General features: G+C 44.1%; 1 protein-coding gene across 4 annotated transcripts in view; it reads right to left on the reverse strand.

The window, feature by feature from the left end:
• The window catches only part of LOC141139984 (glutathione S-transferase 3-like), a 90,783-nt gene that overhangs the window by 34,084 nt on the left and 30,011 nt on the right, over window positions 1–26,688 (reverse strand). The window contains exons 1-2 of one of the 4 annotated variants that reach the window (XM_073626660.1): window positions 7,564–7,659; window positions 4,053–4,169 (exon numbers count right to left, since the gene is read on the reverse strand). The exons of 1 other annotated variant lie outside the window; for it this stretch is intronic. The gene's annotated coding sequence lies outside the window, so the exon portion shown is untranslated. Of the gene's footprint in view, window positions 1–4,052; window positions 4,170–7,558; window positions 7,683–26,688 lie in introns of those variants that run through there. 2 more of the 4 variants (XM_073626659.1, XM_073626663.1) reach the window with 2 other exon arrangements.

The raw sequence follows: 26,688 nt of genomic DNA on the forward strand, positions 1-26,688 counted from the left end.
GGGACTCCTCCCTCATGCTCCCAATATGAGTACTAGCAAACTGCCTTCGAGACAACCATGACAACAATTTGTCATTTTTATCCCCATACTCGAAAACTCGTTGGGCCGTACTGAGCATTGATTTCTTGGTCATCTTTATCCTATAAAGTTCAAGCGCATATTGCCAGGCCCCGTAGTTGAGGGGGGTAGGAGCAGCAACATATCTAGCCTCCTTGTCCCGAGCTCACCCTCCAACTCCCCCAGCGACCGCACAGATTGCTTCCAGCTGTTAGTAATGAGGGAAATATATTCCCCCCTCAGCCATCCCTTAAAGGCGTCCCAAACCATCAATGGCTCTGTAGAGTCAGTATTTGCAAGCCAAAAATGACACAACGCCTCCGGCATATCTTCCTGAACTATAGGGTCTGCTATCCAGTGCCCTGACAGTCTCCACAGTTTCTGCTTAGCAGTGGGCCCCAAAAGCACAGTAATCATAAGAGGGGCATGATCGGAGATGCCTCTAGGGAGGATCTGCAGCTTTGATACCCGCTGCAGCACCGCCCGAGTAACAAACCCCAGTGCGGGAGAGGGTCCGAAAAGTGGATGAATGACAGGTGTACATCCTCTCTGATGGATTATAATGCCTCCAGGCGTCAATTAACTCAAAAGTATCAGCCCACTGCATGAGATCAGGTGTTCTTCGGGTCGACTGATGGAGCCTGTCTAGAGCCGGACACGGAGCCAAATTAAAATCCCCCAACAACATGACATTCGGTGTTCCATATTGTGTGACCAATCGCATAATATCATACAAGAGGGAAGTATCCACAGGAGGTGGGAGATAGAGTCCCACAATCACATATTCTGTATTGGCAATTGTGACGTGCATAGTAATATATCTTCCGCCTGGGTCAGTCTTAATATTTTGGAGCTGAAAGGGGAGAGATCTGTGAACTAATATGCTCACTCCCTGGGAAAAACTAGCGTGATAATGTGAACTATCCACCCAGGCTCTCCTGAGTCCAAGGACCCATGAACCCACAAGGTGAGACTCCTGTAATATACAAAATTTGGGGGGGGGTGTACTTTTTTAAATAATTAAAAACGTTTAACTGCTGAATTTAATCCCCGGACGTTCCAGGAGGGTACTGAAAAACTAGCCATAATGGATCTTAAGTAAGGCAGGTGTCCCAGGAAGCAACACAACAGTACCCCATCCCCGGGGGCAAGGCAACTGCCCGAGCGGAAGACCGACTATCACTGCTAGCAGCAACAAAAAGGCATGAAACTCCCAGGATGCATATTCTTTTACCATACCTGAAAACATTGAACATTAGTGTAGAAAGAAAACTGTGAAAATAAAACTAAACCAATACCAACAAGGGCCAGCAACGGCTGCCCAGCCCCCCCCCCCCCACCCCTCAGATCCCCCAAACTGGAATCGTGCATAAATCCCCAAACCCCAGTCCTTCAGAGTAACCTACTCAGGGAGGCGTGCCTCAGTTAACAAGGGAGAGTCAGCCACCCCTCCACATCAAATGCACAGAGGGGGGACCACAATCCAAGCCAACAAGGGGCACATAACTTCCCATCAGGAGATGCTAGAGAACTAGTTATTAACCAGTCATATATTAGCACATTAGTTCAAATCACCTGAACTAGCAAGGGGCACAAAGCTTAGAAAGGTTAGTTGCATGGTAACCTGGAGCTGTTCAGGATATTAGTCATATTAAGGCATGTCCTCAAAACACACATGAGAACAGTCACCTACCACTGCGGTGTTTCCAGAGCCGTGGCAGCAGGTAAACATGTATGCCCTGGTATCCCAGGGCTCCCTCATGCATCAGGGAAGTGGGCACCAGGGTCCAGGGGCCAACATGGGATACAGAGCATATAAAAACAGCATAACCTCTGCCCCCCAGATCTAAAGACCCAGAACGAATAGGTGCCGCCAGCACACAGACATTTAAAGATCAGGATCTACTCATTTCAGGGAAGGCAGCAACTCCAACCACGAGGTGGCCTCCCTGGGATTGGTGAAGAACCGCACTGTCTCACCATCGACCACTCTCAAGCTTTGCCGGGAAAAGGATGCTGTACTTAATTCCTTTCGCCCTCATGGCCGCCTTGACCGCATCGAAGGATCTTTGCTGTTTCTGGGTCTCCACAGTATGGTCAGGGAACAGGAGCAGCTTAGAATTTTGGTAGGAGATCTCCCTCGTCACTCGTGCAGCCCGCAGAAGCTCATCCCGATCCCTGAAGTTTAACAGGCGCAGGATCAGTGTGCGGGGGGGGGGAACCAGATGGTCCCCGCTGTGGCAGGACTCTGTGCGCTCTCTCGATGGTGAAGTATGGGGATAACTGGGCCCCAGGAAGCAGGGAGCGCAGGAGGTCCTCCACAAAGGTAGCCGGGTTCTGTCCCTCTGCTCTCTCCGTGAGTCCCACTATCTGCAGATTGTTTCACCTGCTGCGGTTTTCGGCATCCTTGGCGCGATATTCAAGGGCCTTAACTTTATTTTGCAGGGTCTGAATCGCCACCGAGTGCACCTCTGTAGTGTCTTCCACATGGCCAACTCGCTGTTCAGCAACCCCCAGCCGGGCATGGATCTTGTCTAAGTCCTGTCTGATCAAGCCGACATCAGTCTGGACAGCCTCTATTTTCCCAGACAAGGCAATCTGGCATGCCGATATCGCCGCCATCACCTCAGGAATGCCAGGGAGAGATGGAGAGGCATTCTCCTCAGGCGCTGTCTGAGTGGCCATATTGGAATGGCCGCGCGGGCTTCCCGCTCCGCGCACTGTGGGGTAATCAGGCACAGGTAGAGTCGGGGGAAAACGGAGCTTCTTACCGCTCTTCGGTCCAGGAGGATCGGGACGGCATAGAGGGTCAGAACACCCAGCTCAGGGTCAATCAGTCCAGGCAGGAAAGAATATCAGGATAGATCTCTAGCAGAGCTCCGAGAAGAACATCTGCTCATGCCCACATCTTGGACACGCCCCCCCCCCCGTTTACAACCACTTTAATGCAGCACCCAGAAAGGGAGAACAGTGAATCCAGCCTATAAAAACTTGACTAAAAAAAAAAAAAAAAAAAACAATTAAATAAAAAAAATTTGCTGTGATGTATTTTTAGGGAAGCTTGTCTAAACAAATTTGGTTAATCCCAGTTTAATTTAGCTTAGGTTAAGATTGGATTGCCAGGTTGAAATAAAGAAAAAAAAAGTGTGCACGAGAAACCTAATTCGGGCACCACATTTAAAGACCAGTATGTTGCAATACTCTCAATTGTTATTCTTGGTTTAGATATGCTTTAATTTCCCACCACCTTCATATGGACTGACACTCACATTTTGTATACCTTTCTATCATGTACCTGCTTTTCCTATACAATTGTATCATTTATAGCTGCCTATAGTCCCACTATAAGTGGATAGGTCAATTTACTGAAAAAGTGTAATGTTTTCACTTAAAGTTGCCCTTGATTCTTCAGACACTATAACTAAAACAGTAAAATACATCCATCAGCATACCTTCAAAGACCTGTGAAATCGTACCTGGTGCATTGCTGCTATCAATCATTATTGTCCTTGAACAGTAGCAGACTTGTATTGGGTGCTCTGACATTTGACCAATTGCACAATGAAATATTTCTCAATGCAGATGGAGCTTGGAACTTGGATTTTGAGCATGTTGGCCAATTGATAATGCAAAGATCAGCAGCACTTAAACCCAAAACAAAAAAATAGAAAACCTATCTTCACCAGTCTGCCCAGTTTATAGTTAGTGAATGAGCTTCAGACTTAGTCGAACTTGGCATAAATTCAGGAGCTTTGTGAAAAAATGGCTCGCATGTGAGATACTTTTCTGTAAACTCACTTTAAAGCCAAGAACAAAAAATAATGTATCACAGCTTACCAGTCTGTAGATGTTACTGAAAAATAGACTATAGAGTGTAGACTGTAGATCTAACTCAAAACTAACATTAGAGTCCTTCAAATTTATAGACACAAAAAAGAGCCACTACACATTCTCTATATAAGTTTATTAGAAGTATTTTTAGAAGGTGGGCTTACCAGTTGGATGTACAGAGAAACACTCATACTGCCCTAGACAGCTGTCTCAAGCCAACCACATATATACATTCATTTCTTCACTGGAATTCGCAGATTATTTCAATATTTTGATCACACCTATAGCAAATTTGCAAAATCATTTCAGCAAGCAATAAACCAAGAGATTATTTCTCCTGACAGCAACTTTTATCTTTATCATCATTAAATTATATGTCAGGATAAAAAAACATGCAGTGCTCTTCTGCAATATATGCATTTTTTACCATGTTTTGTCCCTTTAAAGACCCTACAAGTACAGAAATTTACCTGTTGCATAGCTCCAAACTGTCCCTCATTTGGAAGGACTGTCCCTCTTTTGAGACCAAATCCTTCTGTCATCAGCCTTGGTTGTCCCTCTTTTTGGTATGATATGTACATCTCTATACAAAATGTACTACTTTACTACCAAAAGTGTTATGCGGCACCGAAATTTGTATCAAATTACGGTATATTACTGCATTTGTTGTTTTAAAAAGCAAATATACGGTAATCGGAAAAAAAAAGAATAAAAAATAAAAAAAAAAAGGCATTGTGTGGTTTAGCCAATCAATTTCTGCATATTAGATCTTTATGGTCTGTTTAACCAGGTCCATGGCCAGGATGTGTTCTTCTCCCTATCTAGTGTGTGCTAAAAAATTTTCTTTATCGTTCCAGAAAGTTAGGAGGTATGCTGTTAATCAGCGAGAAAAGCACTCAACTTCTAAATACTGTTGTGGACTGACAGCACATAGTATTTTGTGGACTGAGTGGTGTCAGCCCTGCCCAGATTTCCCTTGACAAACTACTCAGACCCTCATACCCTACAACATTATGTAATCCAAGATAAGAACTAGGGGGCTAATTACTCTCCTTGGGATAACACAGGACTTAGGCACTGAAGTTCTGACTTGATTGAGGACAGATCTAGACATGTGTCTAAATCTTTCTTGCCTCTGAAGCCCAATCCGCGTTCAGATCATTTTCCAGGGGCTACTGACAGGCAGTGAGGAAGCAATGTGATGCCTCCTCACTTCCTGTTTTAACCCCATGCTTGCTGATAAATGTGCTGAAACAGTGTGCATCGCACGCTGCTGGGGGGGTGTTTGTGGGACTCCCCTATTCACTTGAATGTGTAGCATTCATTGGGCTGGTCGCCGGCTGATATGGGTAAACTTTGCTGCAGGCACCATACTTCACACCCTCAGCATGTAAACACCCCATCCGCTGCCTATTGCAGCTTAAGGGGGTGCAGTTGGCAGGCGGAAAAATGGGGCTCAACCACACATCTAAATGAAGCCTAGCAGGTCTTTTTTGCACTTATTGAACAGCTATAATAAACCACTTTCTATGGTATAATTAACAGACACGAAAGGAGCAAATATGAGAAGTTCATTGTTAGGGTTTATATATACTTTATGGGCACCTTTATACCTCTGCAGTGCTATATGATTCAGAATTTTATGTGCAGGACACCACGTGTTCATATGCGTTTTGTTTAGGCAGCCCATTTATTTTTAATTAGGCTGCCATCGCACCGCAATATACCTAAAACTAAATGTGTCCCTTTTTTAAAACATACTGCACCACAACACACAGATGGTACCTTGAGGGGCTTTTGAAAGCTGAGTAGGCCTGCTATTTAAATTGAATAGCAACGCACGGCACCATTGATTGTGTGCTACTGTGTATTGTGGTAATGCATGTTTTACAGCCTGTTACTGCAAAGAGCAGACTCAAAGCCAGCCTTGAGTCCATCCACATGGGCGCTTACACATGCTGCGATTTCCAGTAGCAAGAATCTGAGGATTCCTTCCTACGGCTAGAATGGACAGGTTGAGCTGGATGGTCTTTATTCAACCTTACCTACTATGTAACTATGTAATTGCTGCGGTCTCTGCGCCCATATAATGCAATGACAGGCTGTTGTGACTGTTTGCACAGCCAGAAATTACCTGCAGTGATTGTGGCTGGATGCATTTTGTTTGCATCCACCATGACCAGTGCAGGTAATTACTGGCTGGGCAAACAGTCACAAATAGCTGCGGTGGCCGCCAGCAGCCTGTTATTGCATTTTGTTGGCTCAACTAATCATACACCCTGACCCCTGTCCATTCCAGTCGCAGGAATCCGCAGATTCTTACCACTTTAAATTGCAGCATGTGAATGGACCATTAACCACTTCAGCTCCAGAAAGGTTTTACCCCCTTCATGACCAGACCATTTTTTGCTATGCGGCACTGCGCAAATTTAACTGACAATTACATGGCCATGCAATGCTGCACCCAAACTAAATTTATATCATTTTTTCACACAAATAAAGCTTTCTTTTGGTGGTATTTGACCCCCTCTTGTTTTTTTTATTATATAAATGAAAAAAAAAAGACTGACAATTTTGAAAAAGTTTACTTTCTGCTATAAAACATATCCCATAAAAAATTTAAAAAAAGAAAATCTTTTAAAAAATGTTGATGGAAATGTACTATATTCTGCTACTTGTCTTTGGTAACAAAAATCCCAATAAGTGTGTATTGATTGGTTTGTGTGAAAGTTATAGCGTCTACAAACTATGGTATATATATATATATATATATATATATATATATATATATATATATATATATATACACACTGGAATTTTTTTTTCTATACTAGTAATGGCAGTGATCAGCAACTTATAATGAGACTGCAATAGTGCGGCGACCAATCTGACACTAACTGACACTGGGGAGGACTAACTGCCGGCGGACAATCATTGGTGACAAATCACAGCACAGCCGGGCCAGCACACTTGCGTGTGCCCCCTGCCAGAGCGCTTGAATCATGTACTAGGTACGTGATCCAGCGCAGGGAGGTCTCTTTGCTGCCAGCAGTTAAAGTGTTGCCAACCTCCCGCAGCGTTTTTTACTGACAAAACATGGAAAATTTTCTTGCAGAGCACATTTTTTACTGGCAACCTGAGAAATTACAGAACTCCTATTGAAAACTAACGCAGTGAATATTTGAACAGTAAAAACATGATATGGAAACACTGACTGACTATACCTATAACAAAGTAGTTTGATATTTACTAGCAGTTGTTAAAAAATCACAGATTTTTACAAACTGTCAGTAAATTTTATAACCCTTTTCAAGAACTTTGCAATGGACATTTGTAAATAAATTAAAATGTTAGTTTAGTGGATTAAAAAGAAGAAAACTACAAACATATAGGCAGCCTCACAAAACTCTGGTAATCGTAATACATTTTTAGCACTTACTTTTTTCCCCATTGGTTGTACCCCAAATGCTGTACATTTTAAAAAGCAATCCAAATTAAAGGCAGCTACCAATAAAAATGTATATATAAAAAGAAACACATTATATTATTTACACATAGTAGAACAGAAGAATACACACAAACTCTAGTAAATTAGCAATCTGCAATTACAAGTTTTCTAGTAAAACTTTGAAAATCCTTTCTTTCTTTCTTCTTGCAGTAAAAGTCTTACCCTACCTCCAGACAAAAGAAAGCCCAGCAATTCAGATATCAATGACCCTCTGCTCACACACTTTAAAGACACAGCTGCCTATGTATAGTATTAACATATGGGGGAGGGGACTGTCCTACCAATCCTGTTGCTTGTTTTTTTTTGATTTGCATGTTTCAGGAAAGCAAGTTGATTCCTTGAAATTTTAAATTCTCTAAGTAATAAATAAAAAAACGAATGATGGGAGGGGGAGAATTAAACTAGTAATAGTTTAGTAGATATCACCTGCAATGACAACGAAAAAAAAAAAAAGTGCAAAAATGTTCTCTCCATAAGTTGAGGAGAACAAAATTTTCACCCTTTAAATATAAAATAAGGCAGCTTCTTACTATGGATGTGTGGGTGATTTGGTTTGATATCTGTCACTTCATTGATCGCTAGAGTTTGGTTATGGGCAGATCTGATTGTCTAGGCTGGTGTCCCTTTCCCCCCTCATCCACATAGCTCTCCTGAAGCCATGCGCTCAGTGGTGTAGAGCAAAGCGGGGTTCCCTGTAGAGGAGTAGAAAAATCCTGGGTGCAGAGTTCTTCAAACACATCCAAGTTGTGGCACAGCAAGTAGCAGTATGCCCTTTTTTAAATACATATTATAAATTTGTATTGTCATAGCATTTTTATTTCATGCTATGAACGTTAGCCATCTGGTAAATGCTGCATGACAAACAGCACATTCAGGCATAATAATGTGCTTCCAAATGCAGACGGCACCACTGACATCTGCAGGCTTAACGAAAACATGTAGAGAAGAGGGAGGGCTGCCATTGCTGATCTCCTTTTAAAAATGCTTTTTGTCGGGCTAATATGCTGACCCAGAGTTAAAATTTTGATGTGAATGATGAGCTCTTCCCTTGTTATAAGTAGGGATGAGCCAAACACCCCCCCCCCCCCCCCCCGGGTTCGGTTTACGGCAGAACACGCGAACAGACAAAAAATTTGTGCGAACACCGTTAAAGTTTATGGGGCTTGAACGTGAAAAATCAAAAGTGCTAATTTTAAAAGTTAATATGCAAGTTATTATCATAAAAAGTGTTTGGGGACCTGGGTCCTGCCCCAGGGACATGTATCAATGCAAAAAAAGTTTTGAAAAACAGACGTTTTTTCGGGAGGAGTGATTTTAGTAATGCTTAATGTAAAACAATACAAAAGAAATATTCCTTTAAATATCGTGCCTGGGGGGTGACTATAGTATGCCTGTGAAGTGGCGCATTTTTCCTGTGTTTAGAACAGTCCCTGCACAAAATGACATTTCTAAAGGAATAAAAGTAATTTAAAACTGCTTGCTGCTGTAATGTAATGAAAAACAGGGGGTGGGTGCAGCGCTAATAGCAGTGTATATATCCAATAATAAAAAACAAAAAAATTTTAAAATTACTTTCAAATATTCAGAAATGGTGAAAAACCTGAAATTAAAAATGAAAAACTAAGGCAGAGTTCAAATACATTAAAATTGAAAAAACTGCACAAAATTATATCTAAATTAGTGTCAAACTCAATTTAACAATGAACATTAATAGCAACAAATGAATGTGCTCATAAACTAAAATGAATTGATAATAAACACCAAAAATTAATTGTGTGAAACCTAAAAAGGCGCTCATATGAGTTAACTCAGTATATATTAATAAATAAATGAAGAAAATTCACAAAACCATAAATGAAAAAGATCTATAAAGGCAAAATCCCAAAAGGATATAACGATAAAAAATATAAAAAATAAAAAAATTAAAAATAAGAAGTAAAAGTAAAACTGGAACACAGTCCCTAATGAATTGGAAGGTGAACCAGGGAATGTGTGTGGAGACAAGATGTTAACACGAAATCGTGAAGAAAAGATCCCTTCCTCCAAAAGGCTTTGCACCCAAAGTGAGTATGTAGTCTCCTTACCCGTAAAAATGACCACCAAAGCGGTCTCACCAAGCTCAGGGAATTCGGTCTCCCAAAAACCTATAAAAATGTCCCAAACTGCTGGCTCTGTGTCACTCAGAGACACAAACAAGAAATAGTGTAGTATTTAAGAGAATAATTTAATATGCTCAAATAGATTGCACTTACAGGACAAAGATCTTAAATGCGCGGTGTAACACAATGGATCAGAGCATTGGCATCTCCTTGGGCTTCCTCCGCCTACTGCTTGCTGTACCATCAATCTCCGAAGAGACAAAATGTGATGACGTCAGTATCACAGGCGCACCCTATGTGTTTCGTCACGATAGGACGTCGTTGGGGGATTGGCTGCTGTGATTGTGTCATCACGCACACCATTTAAATAGTGGCGTGGCGCCATCTTAACTAAGGGCCCTAGTTAAGCGCCCTATTATTAGTGGTATAGATTCTGTAATGGCTAGAATATAGATATGTGTGTGTATATATATATATATATATATATATATATATATATATATAGATATAGATAAGGTAGATATGTGGATGAATTCCTCCAGCCCTTGATTGCAGCAACTCCCTCATATTTAAAGGACACCACTCAAGTTATTAAATTGCTGGCTGATTGTGAATGGAGGAATACCACCAAATTCAGGACGTGAGCCAAACAGGGAACATGGGTCAAGTGTCCCTGTCGGAGGGCGGAGAGGAGGTTGGGGCCATTGTCGCATACAACCATTCCTGGCTGAAGCTGGCATGGCGTCAACCACCTCTGAGCCTGCCCCTGCAGAGCTGACAGAATCTCTGCCCCAGTGTGGCTCCTGTCCCCTAAGCAGACCAACTCAAGCACCGCATGGCATCTTTTTGCCTGAGTGCTTCTGTAGCCCCTTGAATGCCTACGGAGCACAGCTGGTTCAGAGGAGAAATCTACAGAGGGAGAGGCCATACAGGAACAAGAAGAGGAGGGGGTGGAGGAGAGAGCTGTGGCAGAACCACCACTAGCATTTTGGAGGTGTGGTGGCGGAACAAGCTCCAACAATACTGAACCCTGTCCTGCATCCTTCCCAGCTGCCAGCAGAGTTACCCAGTGCGCCGTGAAAGAAAGGTAATGTCCCTGTCCATGCCTGCTGGACCATGAGTCAGCAGTAATATGCACCTTACTGCTGACCGCCCTGTCCAATGAGGCCAAGACATTTCCTTCCACATGGCTGTTAGAGAGCCGGAATGGCCGTCTGTGAAAAGAAATGGCGTTTGGGAACCTGCCACTGAGGTACTGCACATTCCACAAATTCACGAAAGGGGGCAGAGTCTACCAGCTGAAAAGGCAGCAGTTGCAGTGCTAGCAATTTGGCCAAGCTAGCATTCAGACGCTGAGCATGTGGATGGCTGGGACCGAATTTCTTTTGATGGTTTAGCAACTGGGGTAGGGAAATTTGCCTGCTAAAATCCGATGTTGGTGTACCGCTAGCAGATTGGCCGCAACTACTTGGGACACCTATTTATATACCTTCATTCCTCTCAGTGCAGGTTTCTGAGAGGACTGGAGGTATAGTGGGGTTGGATATCCCAGCTGATGAGGAGCAAGGAGAGGTCCACCTTCTTTGATGTGGGTCTTTTAAGTGCTGTCTCCAATGGACTGCATGGGAGGTCGTCATATGTCTGGTCAAGCATGTGGTGCCCAAGCAGCTGCTGTTTTGGCCACGCTTGATACGCTTCAGACATATGTTGCAAACAGCAACGGTGCAATCTGCTGCACACATGTCCAAAAAGGCCCACACCAAAGAATTTTTCAAAATATGTGGGGAGTCAGCAATGCCCTGCACCTGCTTAGCTCTGTGGTGTGATGCAATAGGGTGGCTCAAAAACACGGCCAGCTGCAGAAAGAAAGGACAAGTGTGCCCCACGGCCACATGCTGAGGATGCACCGTGTCCACGACCAGCACTGTCGACTGTAGACACAGAGCCTGTTTGCCCTCTTTTAGTGATCTGTGTTTATTTAGCAAAACCACACTACACTGTATTGTGTACTTTGTACACCACCAGAAAAGTAGTAGCAAGTGCATTAGGGGTGCACGGTACTGTGTACACCAACAGAAGTGTAATAACCACTATGGGTGTACTGTATGTATTGTGTACTGTGTAAACCACCAGAAAAGTAGTAGCAACTGCACTAGGGGTGCACGGTACTGTGTACACCAACAGAAGTGTAATAACAAATATGGGTGCACTGTATGTATTGTGTACACCACCAGGAAAGTAGTAGCAACTGCACTAGGGGTGCACGGTACTGTGTACACCAACAGAAGTTTAATAACAACTATGGGTGCACTGTATGTATTGTGTACTGTGTACACCACCAGAAAAGTATTAGAACTAGCAACTGCACTACGGGTGCACGGTACTGTGTACACCAACAGAAGTGTAATAACAACTATGGGTGTACTGTATGTATTGTGTACACCACCAGGAAAGTAGTAGCAACTGCACTAGGGGTGCACGGTACTGTGTATACCAACAGAAGTTTAATAACAACTATGGGTGCACTGTATGTATTGTGTACTGTGTACACCACCAGAAAAGTAGTAGCACTAGCAACTGTACGGGTGCACAGTACTGTGTACAGCAACAGAAGTGTAATAACAACTATGGGTGTACTGTATGTATTGTGTACTGTGTACACCACCAGAAAAGTAGTAGCAACTGCACTAGGGGTGCACGGTACTGTGTACACCAACAGAAGTGTAATAACAACTATGGGTGTACTGTATTGTGTACACCACCAATAAAGTTGTAGCAACTGCACTAGGGGTGCACGGTACTGTGTACACTAACAGAAGTGTAATAACAACTATGGGTGCACTGTATATATTGTGTACACCACCAGGAAAGTAGTAGCAACTGCACTAGGGTTGCATGGTACTGTGTGCACCAACAGAAGTGTAATAACAACAATGGGTGCACTGCATGTATTGTGTACTGTGTACACCACCAGAAAAGTATTAGAACTAGCAACTGCACTAGGGGTGCACGGTACTGTGTACACCAACAGAAGTTTAATAACAACTATGGGTGTACTGTATGTATTGTGTACTGTGTACACCACCAGAAAAATAGTAGCAACTGCACTAGGGGTGCACAGTACTGTGTACCGTGCACCAACAGAAGTGTAATAACAACTATGGGTGTACTGTATGTATTGTGTACTGTGTACACCACCAGGAAAGCAGTAGCAACTGCACTAGGGGTACACGGTACTGTGTACACCAACAGAAGTTTAATAACAACTATGGGTGCACTGTATGTATTGTGTACTGTGTACACCACCAGAAAAGTAGTAGCACTAGCAACTGTACGGGTGCACGGTACTGTGTACAGCAACAGAAGTATAATAACAACTATGGGTGCACTGTATGTATTGTGTACTGTGTACACCACCAGAAAAGTAGTAGCAACTGCACTAGGGGGGCACAGTACTGTGTACACCAACAGAAGTGTAATAACAACTATGGGTCTACTGTATTGTGTACACCACCAATAAAGTAGTAGCAACTGCACTAGGGGTGCACGGTACTGTGTACACTAACAGAAGTGTAATAACAACTATGGGTGCACTGTATATATTGTGTACACCACCAGGAAAGTAGTAGCAACTGCACTAGGGTTGCATGGTACTGTGTGCACCAACAGAAGTGAATTAACAACTATGGGTGTACTGTATGTATTGTGTACTGTGTACACCACCAGAAAAGTAGTAGCAAGTGCACTAGGGGTGCACGGTACTGTGTACACCAACAGAAGTGTAATAACAACAATGGGTGCACTGTATGTATTGTGTACTGTGTACACCACCAGAAAAGTATTAGAACTAGCAACTGCACTACGCGTGCACGGTACTGTGTACACCAACAGAAGTTTAAAAACAACTATGGGTGTACTGTATGTATTGTGTACTGTGTACACCACCAGAAAAGTAGTAGCAACTGCACTAGGGGTGCACGGTACTGTGTACAGTGCACCAACAGAAGTGTAATAACAACTATGGGTGTACTGTATGTATTGTGTACTATGTACACCACCAGGAAAGTAGTAGCAACTGCACTAGGGGTACACGGTACTGTGTACACCAACAGAAGTTTAATAACAACTATGAGTGCACTGTATGTATTGTGTACTGTGTACACCACCAGAAAAGTAGTAGCACTAGCAACTGTACGGGTGCACGGTACTGTGTACAGCAACAGAAGTATAATAACAACTATGGGTGCACTGTATGTATTGTGTACTGTGTACACCACCAGAAAAGTAGTAGCAACTGCACTAGGGGGGCACGGTACTGTGTACACCAACAGAAGTGTAATAACAACTATGGGTCTACTGTATTGTGTACACCACCAATAAAGTAGCAGCAACTGCACTAGGGGTGCACGGTACTGTGTACACTAACAGAAGTGTAATAACAACTATGGGTGCACTGTATATATTGTGTACACCACCAGGAAAGTAGTAGCAACTGCACTAGGGTTGCATGGTACTGTGTGCACCAACAGAAGTGTAATAACAACAATGGGTGCACTGTATGTATTGTGTACTGTGTACACCACCAGAAAAGTATTAGAACTAGCAACTGCACTACGCGTGCACGGTACTGTGTACACCAACAGAAGTTTAAAAACAACTATGGGTGTACTGTATGTATTGTGTACTGTGTACACCACCAGAAAAGTAGTAGCAACTGCACTAGGGGTGCACGGTACTGTGTACAGTGCACCAACAGAAGTGTAATAACAACTATGGGTGTAATGTATGTATTGTGTACTGTGTACACCACCAGGAAAGTAGTAGCAACTGCACTAGGGGTACACGGTACTGTGTACACCAACAGAAGTTTAATAACAACTATGAGTGCACTGTATGTATTGTGTACTGTGTACACCACCAGAAAAGTAGTAGCACTAGCAACTGTACGGGTGCACGGTACTGTGTACAGCAACAGAAGTATAATAACAACTATGGGTGCACTGTATGTATTGTGTACTGTGTACACCACCAGAAAAGTAGTAGCAACTGCACTAGGGGGGCACGGTACTGTGTACACCAACAGAAGTGTAATAACAACTATGGGTCTACTGTATTGTGTACACCACCAATAAAGTAGCAGCAACTGCACTAGGGGTGCACGGTACTGTGTACACTAACAGAAGTGTAATAACAACTATGGGTGCACTGTATATATTGTGTACACCACCAGGAAAGTAGTAGCAACTGCACTAGGGTTGCATGGTACTGTGTGCACCAACAGAAGTGTAATAACAACAATGGGTGCACTGTATGTATTGTGTACTGTGTACACCACCAGAAAAGTATTAGAACTAGCAACTGCACTACGCGTGCACGGTACTGTGAACACCAACAGAAGTTTAATAACAACTATGGGTGTACTGTATGTATTGTGTACTGTGTACACCACCAGAAAAGTAGTAGCAACTGCACTAGGGGTGCACGGTACTGTGTACAGTGCACCAACAGAAGTGTAATAACAACTATAGGTGTACTGTATGTATTGTGTACTGTGTACACCACCAGGAAAGTAGTAGCAACTGCACTAGGTGTACACGGTACTGTGTACACCAACAGAAGTTTAATAACAACTATGGGTGCACTGTATGTATTGTGTACTGTGTACACCACCAGAAAAGTAGTAGCACTAGCAACTGTACGGGTGCACGGTACTGTGTACAGCAACAGAAGTATAATAACAACTATGGGTGCACTGTATGTATTGTGTACTGTGTACACCACCAGAAAAGTAGTAGCAACTGCACTAGGGGTGCACGGTACTGTGTACAGTGCACCAACAGAAGTGTAATAACAACTATGGGTGTACTGTATGTATTGTGTACTGTGTACACCACCAGGAAAGTAGTAGCAACTGCACTAGGGGTGCACGGTACTGTGTATACCAACAGAAGTTTAATAACAACTATGGGTGCACTGTATGTATTGTGTACTGTGTACACCACCAGAAAAGTAGTAGCAACTGCACTAGGGGTGCACGGTACTGTGTACAGTGCACCAACAGAAGTGTAATAACAACTATGGGTGTACTGTATGTATTGTGTACTGTGTACACCACCAGGAAAGTAGTAGCAACTGCACTAGGGGTGCACGGTACTGTGTATACCAACAGAAGTTTAATAACAACTATGGGTGCACTGTATGTATTGTGTACTGTGTACACCACCAGAAAAGTAGTAGCACTAGCAACTGTACGGGTGCACAGTACTGTGTACAGCAACAGAAGTGTAATAACAACTATGGGTGTACTGTATGTATTGTGTACTGTGTATACCACCAGAAAAGTAGTAGCAACTGCACTAGGGGTGCACGGTACTGTGTACACCAACAGAAGTGTAATAACAACTATGGGTGTACTGTATTGTGTACACCACCAATAAAGTTGTAGCAACTGCACTAGGGGTGCACGGTACTGTGTACACTAACAGAAGTGTAATAACAACTATGGGTGCACTGTATATATTGTGTACACCACCAGGAAAGTAGTAGCAACTGCACTAGGGTTGCATGGTACTGTGTGCACCAACAGAAGTGTAATAACAACAATGGGTGCACTGTATGTATTGTGTACTGTGTACACCACCAGAAAAGTATTAGAACTAGCAACTGCACTACGCGTGCACGGTACTGTGTACACCAACAGAAGTTTAATAACAACTATGGGTGTACTGTATGTATTGTGTACTGTGTACACCACCAGAAAAGTAGTAGCAACTGCACTAGGGGTGCACAGTACTGTGTACCGTGCACCAACAGAAGTGTAATAACAACTATGGGTGTACTGTATGTATTGTGTACTGTGTACACCACCAGGAAAGCAGTAGCAACTGCACTAGGGGTACACGGTACTGTGTACACCAACAGAAGTTTAATAACAACTATGGGTGCACTGTATGTATTGTGTACTGTGTACACCACCAGAAAAGTAGTAGCACTAGCAACTGTACGGGTGCACGGTACTGTGTACAGCAACAGAAGTATAATAACAACTATGGGTGCACTGTATGTATTGTGTACTGTGTACACCACCAGAAAAGTAGTAGCAACTGCACTAGGGGGGCACAGTACTGTGTACACCAACAGAAGTGTAATAACAACTATGGGTCTACTGTATTGTGTACACCACCAATAAAGTAGTAGCAACTGCACTAGGGGTGCACGGTACTGTGTACACTAACAGAAGTGTAATAATAACTATGGGTGCACTGTATATATTGTGTACACCACCAGGAAAGTAGTAGCAACTGCACTAGGGTTGCATGGTACTGTGTGCACCAACAGAAGTGAATTAACAACTATGGGTGTACTGTATGTATTGTGTACTGTGTACACCACCAGAAAAGTAGTAGCAAGTGCACTAGGGGTGCACGGTACTGTGTACACCAACAGAAGTGTAATAACAACAATGGGTGCACTGTATGTATTGTGTACTGTGTACACCACCAGAAAAGTATTAGAACTAGCAACTGCACTACGCGTGCACGGTACTGTGTACACCAACAGAAGTTTAAAAACAACTATGGGTGTACTGTATGTATTGTGTACTGTGTACACCACCAGAAAAGTAGTAGCAACTGCACTAGGGATGCACGGTACTGTGTACAGTGCACCAACAGAAGTGTAATAACAACTATGGGTGTACTGTATGTATTGTGTACTGTGTACACCACCAGGAAAGTAGTAGCAACTGCACTAGGGGTACACGGTACTGTGTACACCAACAGAAGTTTAATAACAACTATGAGTGCACTGTATGTATTGTGTACTGTGTACACCACCAGAAAAGTAGTAGCACTAGCAACTGTACGGGTGCACGGTACTGTGTACAGCAACAGAAGTATAATAACAACTATGGGTGCACTGTATGTATTGTGTACTGTGTACACCACCAGAAAAGTAGTAGCAACTGCACTAGGGGGGCACGGTACTGTGTACACCAACAGAAGTGTAATAACAACTATGGGTCTACTGTATTGTGTACACCACCAATAAAGTAGTAGCAACTGCACTAGGGGTGCACGGTACTGTGTACACTAACAGAAGTGTAATAACAACTATGGGTGCACTGTATATATTGTGTACACCACCAGGAAAGTAGTAGCAACTGCACTAGGGTTGCATGGTACTGTGTGCACCAACAGAAGTGAATTAACAACTATGGGTGTACTGTATGTATTGTGTACTGTGTACACCACCAGAAAAGTAGTAGCAAGTGCACTAGGGGTGCACGGTACTGTGTACACCAACAGAAGTGTAATAACAACAATGGGTGCACTGTATGTATTGTGTACTGTGTACACCACCAGAAAAGTATTAGAACTAGCAACTGCACTACGCGTGCACGGTACTGTGTACACCAACAGAAGTTTAAAAACAACTATGGGTGTACTGTATGTATTGTGTACTGTGTACACCACCAGAAAAGTAGTAGCAACTGCACTAGGGGTGCACGGTACTGTGTACAGTGCACCAACAGAAGTGTAATAACAACTATGGGTGTACTGTATGTATTGTGTACTGTGTACACCACCAGGAAAGTAGTAGCAACTGCACTAGGGGTACACGGTACTGTGTACACCAACAGAAGTTTAATAACAACTATGAGTGCACTGTATGTATTGTGTACTGTGTACACCACCAGAAAAGTAGTAGCACTAGCAACTGTACGGGTGCACGGTACTGTGTACAGCAACAGAAGTATAATAACAACTATGGGTGCACTGTATGTATTGTGTACTGTGTACACCACCAGAAAAGTAGTAGCAACTGCACTAGGGGGGCACGGTACTGTGTACACCAACAGAAGTGTAATAACAACTATGGGTCTACTGTATTGTGTACACCACCAATAAAGTAGTAGCAACTGCACTAGGGGTGCACGGTACTGTGTACACTAACAGAAGTGTAATAACAACTATGGGTGCACTGTATATATTGTGTACACCACCAGGAAAGTAGTAGCAACTGCACTAGGGTTGCATGGTACTGTGTGCACCAACAGAAGTGAATTAACAACTATGGGTGTACTGTATGTATTGTGTACTGTGTACACCACCAGAAAAGTAGTAGCAACTGCACTAGGGGTGCACGGTACTGTGTACACCAACAGAAGTGTAATAACAACAATGGGTGCACTGTATGTATTGTGTACTGTGTACACCACCAGAAAAGTATTAGAACTAGCAACTGCACTACGCGTGCACGGTACTGTGTACACCAACAGAAGTTTAAAAACAACTATGGGTGTACTGTATGTATTGTGTACTGTGTACACCACCAGAAAAGTAGTAGCAACTGCACTAGGGGTGCACGGTACTGTGTACAGTGCACCAACAGAAGTGTAATAACAACTATGGGTGTACTGTATGTATTGTGTACTGTGTACACAACCAGGAAAGTAGTAGCAACTGCACTAGGGGTACACGGTACTGTGTACACCAACAGAAGTTTAATAACAACTATGAGTGCACTGTATGTATTGTGTACTGTGTACACCACCAGAAAAGTAGTAGCACTAGCAACTGTACGGGTGCACGGTACTGTGTACAGCAACAGAAGTATAATAACAATTATGGGTGCACTGTATGTATTGTGTACTGTGTACACCACCAGAAAAGTAGTAGCAACTGCACTAGGGGGGCACGGTACTGTGTACACTAACAGAAGTGTAATAACAACTATGGGTCTACTGTATTGTGTACACCACCAATAAAGTAGCAGCAACTGCACTAGGGGTGCACGGTACTGTGTACACTAACAGAAGTGTAATAACAACTATGGGTGCACTGTATATATTGTGTACACCACCAGGAAAGTAGTAGCAACTGCACTAGGGTTGCATGGTACTGTGTGCACCAACAGAAGTGTAATAACAACAATGGGTGCACTGTATGTATTGTGTACTGTGTACACCACCAGAAAAGTATTAGAACTAGCAACTGCACTACGCGTGCACGGTACTGTGTACACCAACAGAAGTTTAATAACAACTATGGGTGTACTGTATGTATTGTGTACTGTGTACACCACCAGAAAAGTAGTAGCAACTGCACTAGGGGTGCACGGTACTGTGTACAGTGCACCAACAGAAGTGTAATAACAACTATGGGTGTACTGTATGTATTGTGTACTGTGTACACCACCAGGAAAGTAGTAGCAACTGCACTAGGGGTACACGGTACTGTGTACACCAACAGAAGTTTAATAACAACTATGGGTGCACTGTATGTATTGTGTACTGTGTACACCACCAGAAAAGTAGTAGCACTAGCAACTGTACGGGTGCACGGTACTGTGTACAGCAACAGAAGTATAATAACAACTATGGGTGCACTGTATGTATTGTGTACTGTGTACACCACCAGAAAAGTAGTAGCAACTGCACTAGGGGGGCACGGTACTGTGTACACCAACAGAAGTGTAATAACAACTATGGGTCTACTGTATTGTGTACACCACCAATAAAGTAGTAGCAACTGCACTAGGGGTGCACGGTACTGTGTACACTTACAGAAGCGTAATAACAACTATGGGTGCACTGTATATATTGTGTACACCACCAGGAAAGTAGTAGCAACTGCACTAGGGGTGCACGGTACTGTGTGCACCAACAGAAGTGTAATAACAACTATGGGTGTACTGTATGTATTGTGTACTGTGTACACCACCAGAAAAGTAGTAGCAAGTGCACTAGGGGTGCACGGTACTGTGTACACCAACAGAAGTGTAATAACAACTATGGGTGTACTGTATTGTGTACACCACCAATAAAGTAGTAGCAACTGCACTAGGGGTGCATGGTACTGTGCACACTAACAGAAGTGTAATAACAACTATGGGTGCACTGTATATATTGTGTACACCACCAGGAAAGTAGTAGCAACTGCACTAGGGGTGCATGGTACTGTGTACACCAACAGAAGTTTAATAACTATGGGTGCACTGTATGTATTGTGTACTGTGTACACCACCAGAAAAGTAGACTTCCAGGAGATTTTACCACCTTCATGACCAGGCCATTATTTGCTATAAAGCTAATTTATCTGGTAATTGCAGTCACGCAACGCTGTACCCGAACAAAATTGGTATACATTTTTTTCACACAAATAGAACTTTCTTTTGGTGGTATTTGATCACCACTGAGTTTTTTTATTTTTTGTGATATAAACTAAAAAACTGAACATTTTGAAAAAAATACCAATATTTTCTAATTTCTGTTATAAAACATATCCGATAAAATCTAATTTCTTCATAAATTTAGGCCAAAATGTATTTTGCTACATGTCTTTGGTAAAAAAAAAAAAAATCCCAGTGAGTGTACTGTATATTAACTGGTTTGTGTGAAAGCTATAGCATCTACAAAGTACTATTGTATATTCATTTGAAAATTGATCAGTCCTGATGTGCTGATGGACGATAACATTTCTTGAGGCCCTTAAAATGGCAGAATAGTACAAATTCCCCCCAAATTACCCCTTTTTGGAAAGTAAACAGATTGAGGCATTTAGTGAGAGGCATGGCGAGTTTTTTGAAGATGTAAAAAAAAAAAAAAAAAAATTTAAATCATTTTTTATTCAATTTTATTTTATTTTTTTAACATGTTCTCATCAGAGTAGTTTAGTGGCACCATAGTAACACTGTAGTACTCTGGGGGTGATCTGGGATTTTTTTTTTTTTTACACTTTGATTGCTGTTACAATAATGATCACTGTAACAGCAATATTTTGAACTGTCATGTTGAACTTAAAATGGCTGTGATTTAGTGATATGTGATTGACTACAGCTATCACATAGTACAGTGTGCTGTGATTGGCCCAGGTACCATGTGATAGCTGTGGGCCACTGACATCATCACTCAATAGGAAACACAGCTGTTATGATCATGTGGACAAAGTGGTTGTGGGAGTGGCATGCTGCGCGCCCCTAACCTGGAACAAGCTGGATCACGTACATGTACGTGATCCAGACTGCCCATGCTGGCTGCCCACAGTAAATGTAATGTGTGCAGTCAGCTAGTGGTTAAAGCTGACATTGAGGTATGCATATTTTTGCATAGTTACAGTGGTTCAGCTTGGACCAACGGAAGTATGTATGTGCAATACCTTTCTGATTCTCTCAGAAACTGAAAATCACTGTAGTATGCACCACTACTACAGTGCTCACCGCTAGCTTCTAGGTCCCATGCACAGCACCAGCACCATTCAGAAAATATCTCCATAAATGCAAAGTGTTCTCTGATTAGATGAAGCTGGGATCATGATGTCACTTTTATTATTTAAAGGATTATTTCATCATTGCAGAAAAAATGTAAAGGTGAACTAACACCATACACCCTCCCCACCACACCAGTCCACGTTGTACTTACCTCAGGGGTTGTTAAGCAGTCAGCACCCCTGCAGCTATTGAAATTTGAAATCTCTGCTCTCCTCCCTCTTCTCTGTGCAGCGCTTCTGGGGTGGACCAGACCAATTGACTGTGAGGGCGCTGACCAATCAAAATCAATCTTATCTGTCCCAGAAACAGTGCACGGAAAAAAAAGAGAAGGGCAGCAATTTTAAATCCCTGGACTAGACTGTCTGTGGGGGGTGTTGACAGCATGGTAACCCCAGAGGTAAGTACAGAGGAGACTGGGAGGTGGGGAGGGTGTATAGCAGCACTCAAAATTTTCCCATCGCCTGCTCACATTTGACAAGTAGAAATAAGTAGAAATAAGATGAGGCTGAGTGCGAAGCAGGGGCAGACTGGACCGACTGGGCTGACAGTTCCCTGGCTGACTGCTTTTGGCAGAAGCGGTGCAGCCTTTTTTACAGGGCATCAGAGCGGCCCGGGGGGCAATTGCCTCCGTGCCCCCTAGCCCACTTTGATGCTCTGTAAAAAAGGTTGCACCACTTCTGTCCTGTCGCATCATGGCAGCATACACTTTGGGGAGTAACTCGCCAGACTGGGTGGGAATGCAAAGTAAGTTTATTGACAAGAAATAGAAGAGTTGGCCTGTATAACGGCCTTCCCGAACTCTACTGTTGATAGGCGTGCAGCATCCACTTTATAATGGGATATAAAGGTGTTTCTGGAGGACCAGGAGGCCACTCTACAAATGGTTTCCGCTGAGACTCTACAGTAAGCTGCCCATGAAGTAGCCACTGCCCTGGTAGAATGCGCCCTTAAGCCTTCTGGAATCTGCAATGTGCTCAAGGAGTAGGCCTTCTTGATAAATTTCACTAACCATGAGGCGATGGTACGGGCAGATGCCGCTTGGCCTTTTCTAAACCCGTGTGGGATGATTAGGAGGTTTTCAGACTTTCTGAACAGCTTGGTTACTGAGAGGTACTGCAAAACGTTGCCCTTGACATCCAGTGGATGAGGAGCGCCCTGATCTGTGACAAGGGCCGGAAGATCAATTTCCTGGTTAAAGTGGAATGAAGAGGAGACTTTTGGGATAGGCTTCAGGGTTAGCCTGTTAGGGTAGATCATCAGGTATGGCTCCTTGGCTAGCAGGGCTTGCATTTCTGAGACTCTCTTCGCTGATGTTATAGCAATTAGAAATGAGACCTTTAGTGTCAGATCCCAAAGGGAGATGTTTTCAAGTGGAAAGAATGGCTCCTTGGATAAGACTTCCAAGACAGTTGAGAGATCCCATGTTGGAAATGAAGGCTTCCTAGGAGGCCTTAGTTTTAGACAGGCCCTTTGGAATTGAACCACCAGTGGATTAAGGGCCCACTTAACTCCTGTCAAGGCAGAGATGGCAGACACTTGTACCTTTAGGGTGCTGGACCCAAGACCTTTTTCCAGGCCTGACTGGAGGAACTCGAGCACTTGCGCTACTGATGGGGAAGAAGAGTCCCAACCTTGCTCCTGGGCAAAGGAAATAAACTTTTCCCAGATCCTTCTGTAGGTGCTATTCGTTGTAGACTTCCTAGCCTGGAGCAGAGTATCCACTACCTTCTGAGAGCAGCCTTGGTCTAGCAATCTAGACCTCTCAGCCTCCAGGCCATTAGATGTAGCTTCTCCGGGCGCGGGTGGAGTAGCTGGCCCTGAGTCAGTAAGTCTGCCGACACCGGGAGGGGAAGTGGGTCCGCTGTGTTCAGCTGTAGGAGGGTAGTGAACCAAGGCCTCCGCGGCCAGAAGGGAATCACAGTCAGCACCAGAGCTGCTGAATGCTTGAGCCTCAGAAGAAACTTGGCTATGAGAGGAGTTGGTGGAAAAATGTAGCCTAGGCGGAAGTTCCAGGGGTGTTGGAGACAATCCGTTCCCTCCGCCGAGGGAAAGGGGATCCTCAACAAAAATCTCTGACATTTCGTGTTCGCCAGCATTGCTGCGAGGTCTATGTCCAGATGACCCCAGGTCTGGGATATGAGGGCAAATGCTTGGGAGCTCAGAGACCAATGAATGTTCTGCTGAGTGAATCCGCTAGGAGATTCTGAACGCCTGGAATATAAGCCGCCCTCAGATCTAGAAGGTTCAGTTGGGCCCATTGCATCACCGGGCAGACCTCCTGCATCATAAAGATGCTCCTGGTACCCCCCTGCCTGCCTGATGTAGGCTACTGCCACTCTGTTGTCCATCTTTATCAGAACTTGTTTCCCTCTCAGAAAGGTGCTGAATGCCAAGAGGGCCTGAAAGGCTGCCTTCATCTCTAGTACATTCGAGACAGAGTCCTGGGTATTGAAATGCCAGCGGCCCTGAGCCGCATAATGTAGATAGTGCGCTCCCCAGCCCTCCAGGCTGGCATCCAAAGTTACTACTTCCTAATGGGGGATGACTATCTGTTTGCATCTCCTGAGATTGCAAGGACGCGTCCACCACTGCAGAGATAGACTGGCCTCCTCCGAGATATAAATCAGTTGGGACATGGAAAAACCGTCCCACTGGCGCAAGAAGGAGGTTTGAAGGGGTCTGGTATTCCATTGCGCCCATTGGACCATTGGAATGGTTGCCGATAGAGAACCCAGAACACTGAGGCATGCTCTGGCTGGTAAGAATGGTGCCGAGATCGATTTTTTTACTTTCTGGATTAACAGAGGTATTTTTTCCAGTGGCAGCTCCACTGTATTTGCTCGGGTATCCAGTTCGGCCCCTAGGAAGACCATCCTTTGGGTAGGCTGGGTGTTTCTTTTTCCCCAATTTATTATCCATCCCAAATTTTTTAGTGTGGAAACTAGGATCTTGCGATGTTGCACAAGTGATTCCCGGCTGTTTTAGAGGAGAAGAATGTCGTCCAGGTAGTGGTGGACCCTTAGACCTTTTTCTCTTAGGGAGGCTATCGCTGGTAATAAGACCTTTGTGAATGTTCTGGGGGCTGTCGAGATCCCGAAGGGAAGACTCTGAAACTGAAAGTGCTCGTGACCCACCGAGAATCGCAGGAATCTTTGAAATGCTGCATTAATTGGAATATGCAGGTAGGCGTCCTGGAGATCTATGGAAAGCATCCAGTCTCCCAGGTTTATGGCCTGTAGGATAGACTGCAAGCTTTCCATCCTGAATGATTCCACCCGGGTGGATCTGTTGAGATTCTTTAAGTCTAGAACCGGACGTAGATCCCCCGATTTCTTTTTGACGAGGAATAGCGGAGAATAAAATCCCTTGCCCCTCTGTGCTGGCGGAACCTTTACTATCGCCCGTTTTAGGAGAAGATCCTGAACATAATTCAATAGTGACAACCTTTTTTCCCGAGATGGAGGAATGTGGGTTGGACAAAATTGATCCTTTCCACCTGTGGCCGAAACTGATGGTGGCCAGAGTCCAGGTATCCTTTACAGTCTCCGCCCAAGCCAGCTTGAATCTGGAGAGTCTTGCTCCCACTACCGCTGGCTGGACGGACGCACCTTCAAAAGGGCTTCTGATCACTGGAAACGGGAGTCTTGGGCTTTTGAAACTTCATGAAAGATGACTGGGGATATTTCCAGCTCCTTCGGTACTCTTTCCCAGGTCTGTACGTTTTTGCGTCTCTATACCTATCCGGAAGGTTTCGCTTAAAGGGAGGAGGTCTCTGATGTTTGGGCCTTCTATCCGAGGGGATGAGTCCAGACTTGCCACCAGTCACCTGTTGTCCTCCAGATCACAGGGGATGATCTGAAGGACAACAGAGTCCAGAAACCAAGAAGGTAGGAGAGAGTGGGGGGGGGACCGCTGCACACAACTAAGCCTATTTAAGGCTTATATCCTGAGGCCAAGATGAATCTTCCGAGGCCATTCCACCAGCAAGCCTATTTAAGGCTTTATATGGGCTGCTAACACTTCAAGCCTGTTTAAGGCTTATATCATGGTCAGGCAGAGAAAAAAGAAATGGGTCCCCCATCAGGATGTAGTAACTTCGGATGCCAGCCTGGAGGGCTGGGGACCGCACCATCTACATTACGCGGCTCAGGGCCGCTGGCATTTCAATACCCAGGACTCTGTCTCGAATGTACTAGAGATGAAGGCAGCCTTTCAGGCCCTCTTGGCATTCAGCACCTTTCTGAGAGGGAAACAAGTTCTGATAAAGATGGACAACAGAGTGGCAGTAGCCTACATCAACAGGCAGGGGGGTACCAGGAGCATCTCTATGATGCAGGAGGTCTGCCCGGTGATGCAATGGGCCCAACTGAACCTTCTAGATCTGAGGGCGGCTTATATTCCAGGCGTTCAGAATCTCCTAGAGGATTCACGCAGCAAAACATTCATTTCCAACAACGAGTGTTCTCTGAGCTCCCAAGCATTTGCCCTCATATCCCAGACCTGGGGTCGTCTGGACATAGACCTCGCAGCAATGCCGGCGAACACGAAGTGTCAGAGATTTTTGTCGAGGATCCCCTTTCCCTCGGCGGAGGGAACGGATTGTCTCCAACACCCCTGGAACTTCCGCCTAGGCTACATATTTCCACCAACTCCTCTCATAGCCAAGTTTCTTCTGAGGCTCAAGCATTCGGCAGCTCTAGTGCTGGCTGTGATTCCCTTCTGGCCGCGGAGGCCTTGGTTCACTACCCTCCTACAGCTGAACACAGCGGACCCACTTCCCCTCCCGGTGTCGGCAGACTTACTGACTCAGGGCCAGCTACTCCACCCTCGCCCGGAGAAGCTACATCTAACGGCCTGGAGGCTGAGAGGTCTAGATTGCTAGACCAAGGCTGCTCTCAGAAGGTAGTGGATACTCTGCTCCAG

The sequence above is a fragment of the Aquarana catesbeiana genome, linkage group LG04 (genome assembly GCF_042186555.1).
Source record: "Aquarana catesbeiana isolate 2022-GZ linkage group LG04, ASM4218655v1, whole genome shotgun sequence".
Taxonomy (NCBI): Eukaryota; Metazoa; Chordata; class Amphibia; order Anura; family Ranidae; genus Aquarana; species Aquarana catesbeiana.